The sequence below is a fragment of the Dermacentor andersoni genome, chromosome 3 (assembly GCF_023375885.2).
Source record: "Dermacentor andersoni chromosome 3, qqDerAnde1_hic_scaffold, whole genome shotgun sequence".
In the NCBI taxonomy this organism is placed as follows: domain Eukaryota; kingdom Metazoa; phylum Arthropoda; class Arachnida; order Ixodida; family Ixodidae; genus Dermacentor; species Dermacentor andersoni.
In genome coordinates, this window is record NC_092816.1 from 109,651,571 (window position 1) to 109,657,803 (window position 6,233).

Sequence of the window (6,233 nt, forward strand, 5' to 3'; positions counted from 1 at the left end):
AGCTTTTTATGTGGGCTCTATTATACGCTGAGTGAGGACCAGGTACATAGTCGCCGTGTGAGTTGAGCACTAACACCAGGGCCGTCATCGAGCACCTTCGGCGCGGCAATGGCATGTGCTTCACGCTAGCAAGTGTTGAATGCACAGGTGAGGTTGTGTATCCCAGGTTGTCCGTGTAAGGTCAGGGAATGAACCGGTGCGCCTGGCTTGACCTGCTCCATATGTATATGGTCAGCACAGACGGTCAGGCGCAAGGTGCAGGGAAAGGGTCCCCGTAGCGAACCGACTCAAGTGCGGCGAGCTACGGCGCGGCGACGGGTAAATAAGGGCGCTTGCCGGTTCAGCACTTCCTCATGTGGGCTTGACAAATGTGATTAGGCTTCGAATGGTGAGCAACCAATGCGGCATGCTCTTTTTGCCGTCATGCCGGTGGCACAGTGCACTAAAGCCTTTACACATCGCCCATGAGGTTGAAATTATTGGTTGGGTGGGTTCGAATCGGTGCCACTTTTTTTTCTTTTGCTGTTGATTCATTTCAGTGCGCACATAAAGCACTTTAAGGCAGCTATCTAGGTATCTGTGTATGCTTGTTTCGAACCGCTATCACGCCTACCTGTGTCAGTGGGTTGTCAGCAGTGGCACGGACAGCGTGTCGGGCTACTGCGCGAAAGTAAGAGGGTTCGCGAAAACAACCATCGGATCAACTTGCGTCGCTGAGTAGGTGCGAGTGTGTACACACGGGCCGCGCTTCAACGAACCTCTTTCAGGACGACACGGGTCACTGTTAACGCGGGACTGGGTTGGTACCGCTGTTCGAAAAAACTAGTTCACGCCGACTTGGCGTGCTGGGGAAGTGTCATTCGGTCTGCGCTGCCATGCAGTGAGCATCTTTGATGGAAACGTTAGTCACTGGGTAAACGCTATCGGGTGTGTTCCGCTCTTCAGTGAACGTCCTTGACGCCAACCTGGTTAGGTAGGTATGCGCCGCAGGGAACGTGCCGGTCCGCAATGGCGAACGATGCTGAACGGAATCGAACCCACAGATGCACAGGATATTTGCCACTTTTCGATGAACACCTTTCACGCCAATGCTATAGACAGCTTGGTCATGAATGCACTGGGTCATGCGGCAGTACGTACGTTTGAATGAGCATGAGGCTGGACATCAGCATAAATCTGGAATAGCTTTCCTGCTGCAGTCACTGAAGGGCAACAATTTTAGAATTCTTGAGATAGCTAGCTTCTTAAGGATTGCAGTAGTTCATCCTCATTGCCGATTATGACTGAATGTGCACGAGGTCTCGCAAGGTCCATCAATTCTTTCTCGGACAAGTGCGCTGTGCTGCTTTTCAATGTGACGCCGTTAGAACACTTATGCTGCAGTCATTGCAAACATAGGGTAGCTCAAGATAAGCCTTCTTTGGGGAGCTCTAGGATTTTAGTTAGAAGAAAGTGGACTTCCTGGTGCCTAATGATACCAGTGATCTGGCACTCCCTACACAAGGCAATGAGATAGCAGAAATAAAGACTGGGCTAGTTGTATGTTTTGCGTCTTAAAAAATGGGGCAAACTATACGACACAGAAAAAGAGGAACCGGCGGGACGAGCGCTGACAGAGACATGTTAGTTAGACACACATACCTAGAAGTATTGATGGAACATAGTAATTGTTATATGGGATTACATGGACATGCAGTCTAATTAAAAGGTAAGTGAAGCATTATCAAAATGTAACATAGGCTTGCAGCGAAATGACAGCTAAGAGGCAGTGTAAGAAGTGCGAGAAGTTTACCCGAACACTTGGCCTTTTAAAGTGCAACTAGCACTGGTGATTAATCACAGGGCTGATTTAAGATTAGAATAATTTGTGCATAAGAAAATTACAAATGAAGCACTATCGTGAGATAAGCCAGCACTGCTTTGAAGTATGGGTATTCTGAGCGAAATCTGCTTCGACAAACGAATGAGTAATATGAAAAGATGGTTGGCTGGGGTAAGTACATGTACAGGAAAAAAAAAACTCGAAGTGAATAAAAAGAGCTAGAAAATAAGTTTGTATTTAGTATGCAAATGGCATCGATTGAACTGACACAATTTACCGGACACCAACCTTTGGAATGTGTTGAAGAGCAAAGGATGGGGAAATGTTTTTCACCTTCGATGCAAGGTTGCGCTCTTCGACAATGCTCAAAGGTGACAGCAGTACTAGCAAGTTGACCTCCTTGATGTATGTACTGGGAGACAATTGATGATGTTAGTTAGCGTATGACGCAAAGCTACAATCACTTGCATTATCATTTACAAAAAAGCATTTGAGACAGGTGGAAAGGATGCAGAACCCACTTTCACAACAGCACAGGCAAACTGTCCAATGACAGCGAGGAAATCAAAACGGCAGAATGATATCCTGCTGCTGTACATAATAAATGCTTAGTAATCATGTGCCAAACACTACCAGTCACGTGTTAAGTGAACATGCAGTCACCGTCCTGGATCAATGCATGCATTCCTCCTCTCATGCGTTTTTCTTTTGAAGCTGTGTGTGCACTAGAATAAAATTTAAATTAAACACATTTCTTATATGTTTGCACGTGCTGAGATCCATTGGGAGTAATCTGTGAGCCGGTACCAACGGTTTGCTTTGTGCTGATCTGCTCTCCAATTGCCTGAATGGCACTACAGTCCTGCACAGCACTGTGAATTCACAATACATGAGCCCATCTATGTTGTGTGGTAACTTCTATTGGTGGCTCCTTAAATGCCACAGCGCCACAGGCACAGCGCGGCTGTAAGCTTGACCAGGGTAATTAATGCTGCCAACTGACCTTCAGGACAACAGTCGTGCGCCGTCATGAACAGTCTCACACTGTCCAAACAACCCCTTGTCAAGAATTCAGAAGGAACGGATGAGAAGGACTGCTGCTGATAATAACGTGATTCGACTGACTGCCGTGTATAGCACGTCGTGCTGTACACCTTACAATATGTCGGCCTGCCGCTATTTTGATGGTCAAATTCTTGTAAACAGAGCTGCATAGATAGTTCCCATCATTTACTGCAGCACTTTTTTACGGTGTATGCGTGGTTTACGTCATAGCAGACGCAACGTGCAGCTGTTCTATTTTGTGTTGGGTATTATTCCGTAAGTGTTTACTGAGTGGACGGTGCATTTCAGCGCACGCTGATTGGATAGAGCTCGGAGCCATCACCTGCTCTGAAGCTCTGTCAATTCAGCGCGAGCTGAAATGGGCAGTCCATTTGGCGGACATTTGCAGCGTAGCCAATCGTCGCCGCCTGCTCTCAAGCTCAGCCCAGTCAGTGGGAGCTGAACTGGACAGTTCACTTGGTGCACAACGATAGTTTCAGTGCTTGATTCTATGGTGCAGCAGGTCGCCTGTGTGCGTGTGCAAAGCTTATAGTGAACCAATGTTGGCTTATTGCAACAATTCTAATGTCTCGTTCTACTACGTCTGGTCCTTTTGAGCTGTGACAGGCGCAGTGCAATTATAATGCGCGCTAACGATCGTGTCTGCAAAGTACCACATCTCTATACGCACTACGCAAGTAGCTTAAATCTCAAACCAAATGCCGTTTGCCCTTCTCCTCGCGGGCGCCGCTCTCCCAGCTGGAGAGCCGACGTCGATCGCGCAAGTGCGCCTACGTACATGGTATACAGTAAACTCTCAGTTGTACGAACGTCGGTTTATCGAATATTTCAGAATAACAAGCTTTTTAAAAATCCCCGGCAGTTTTCTTATAGATTCTATGCAAAAATGTTTCACTTTAACGAATTTCGGAACAGTCAATACTTCAGTTTAACGAACTCGCTCAGAGGACCAAGGCTTATTTTTACGATCAGTTGGCGTGGCCTCCGAGATCGCCCGCTCAAAACGAGCAAGCATGTAATCTCGGAGATTGTTTCCAGTGTTCGCCCTGAAGAAGAAGAAGAGTGCGACGAAGAAGAGGCAACTGTCGAGCCACTTTCAAGCCCTATAACTCTAGCTGAGGTTGTAGGGTACATTGGAAAGTTGAGAGACTCTCAACAGCAAGCTGTGCCAGAGGAAGTGTACAAAAACATTGACTATTTGAACAGTTTTGTTACTTCCTGTGCTTTAAAGGTACAAGTGCAGAAGAAGATTACAGATTTTTTTTCTAAGTGAGAAAGGCAGCATTATAACTGTTATGAACCTTGTACTTGTTGATATATACAAATTCCATTTCACAAATTTCTAACACTATGGATGCCATGTCTTTTGCTCCATGAATTGCACTCTGTGTGCCATGTCTTATGTCGGTCTAGTGAATATTCAGTTTAGTGAACTTTCAGTTAAGTGAACTATTTCCTTCGGTTCCTTGAAGTTCACTCAAGTGAGAGTTCACTGTATAGCGCAGGACGTCACCTGGAATAAAAAAAAAACACTTTAGAGAAACTCCGCAGTGGTACGAAAATAAGAAACGGAAGCGCATGGAACTTACGTGGGAACAAAGCAGATGGAGGTGCTCAAACGGAAAGCGTAAATGCAATTGTTTAGTGCAAAATCCAATATGGCTGCTTTTTACCGGCGCCGGCAACGCGTCCCTGCGGCGTCCACCAAACTACGGCGTCCGCGATTCGCGTGGCCAACGCCGTAGTAGACGCCGCGATGTCTCCACCTGTCTCCACGCTGTACGGAGCGACGGGCGAGGAGGAAATCGAGACACCCTGGCAGCCAGCCGCCAGAGAACGCACCTACTCCCTCGCCTGTGAAGTCCCTCAATAATTCTTGCTCGCCTCACCCTCCTTGCCTCGCGCGCTACAGAAGAGGGCACGCATCCGGGCAGTGATCCTCGCTCGCGAGATTGAACCGCGTGCTCCGGCTCCCCCTCACAAGCTTTCACTCATACGGAACCTCACGGCGACGGCAGAAATGCGCCTGGAGCGTCCATATAAATGCTATCGCAATAATACCGAGCGAATACGTTCGCAAGTACGTCTCGCGAACGGAGACGCTTTCGAACCTTTGCGAAGGTCCTAGCGGAGCGCCAGGACGAGCACGCAGTTAGCATTACTGTATATGACAATATACAATAAATCTACGCGTAGTTAGGCTTCGCGTGCCGCCTTCCCGCAGCCAAAGAGGAAAATAGTATACACACCGTCAGATGGCGTTCGCATCACAACACCAGCGCCCACTCTCGGAAATTCCTGGAAAGACCGTTTCGTCCAACACTTTTACTACTATGGTGGTTATTACTACTCCGCTACTACACAGATTACCGGCACCGAACGCACTACGCGGAGAGGCCGCATTCCAAGGGACACGAGCCATGCGGCGAAAACAACCTCAAAGAACGCGAGAGAGTCGAGCGTCACATGTGCTGGCAGCGCTCCTTTATTCCAAATGTAAAAAAAGCAGACAGGGCTCCTGTTTTGAATGCTTTCTACATGGCGAAGATTACTAGGTCTCGTGCGGTGATGGGGAGAGAGCTTTTCAGCCATCACCGCCTTTGTAATTAAAACTAATTACACACAGAGTGCTTCAAATCCCACAAGCAATGGCTCCAACGGTGACGTCAACATTCGCCGCGCCCCATCACAGCACTACTCCTGTTTGGAAATTTTCCTCTCAATCTTTTCCCCTGTCGGCACGGCAGCAGCCAGGGGAATCCGATGACATACCCTGCCCATTGGAAGGCGTCTCATGATCTGTACAGTGGTCCCCCATTAAAATAGTGCCCCTGATGGCAATTCAAGGGAGTGAAAGTATGTAGCAAAGAAAGTTAACTAGTGGTTACTACTCCTAATTCCAGACAGCCTTAACCACCTAGTTCTAGCTTGATTTGTAACCTGTGGTCAGAACCTTTTCTACTAGCTTAACGACTACTAGCTTAATGCCCCCCTGCGCCCGAATGTCAAGGTGCTGTCAAATAGGCGGGAAAGAATGATCAAGAGAACTGAGCGTGCAGGAGTTTCAATGTTGCTCTCAGTTCAACAATATAAAAACCTTAGCAATGCTCCACAGGGAGCTTAGGGAACAACTTCAGCACAATGCATACATATGCTGACCACTGCACATCTTACCTTGAAAAAATGTTGTCCCTTTTATTTGCCACATTTACTCAGCCTCTCTCACTACATCATAAAATATTGTTTACCAACAGAAAATTTTGTTAATAAACAAGGTGTATATGAGCTAAACACAGCCTGACAGCGCATGCACTGCAACTTTCAAGATGATGGCACCATACACTAC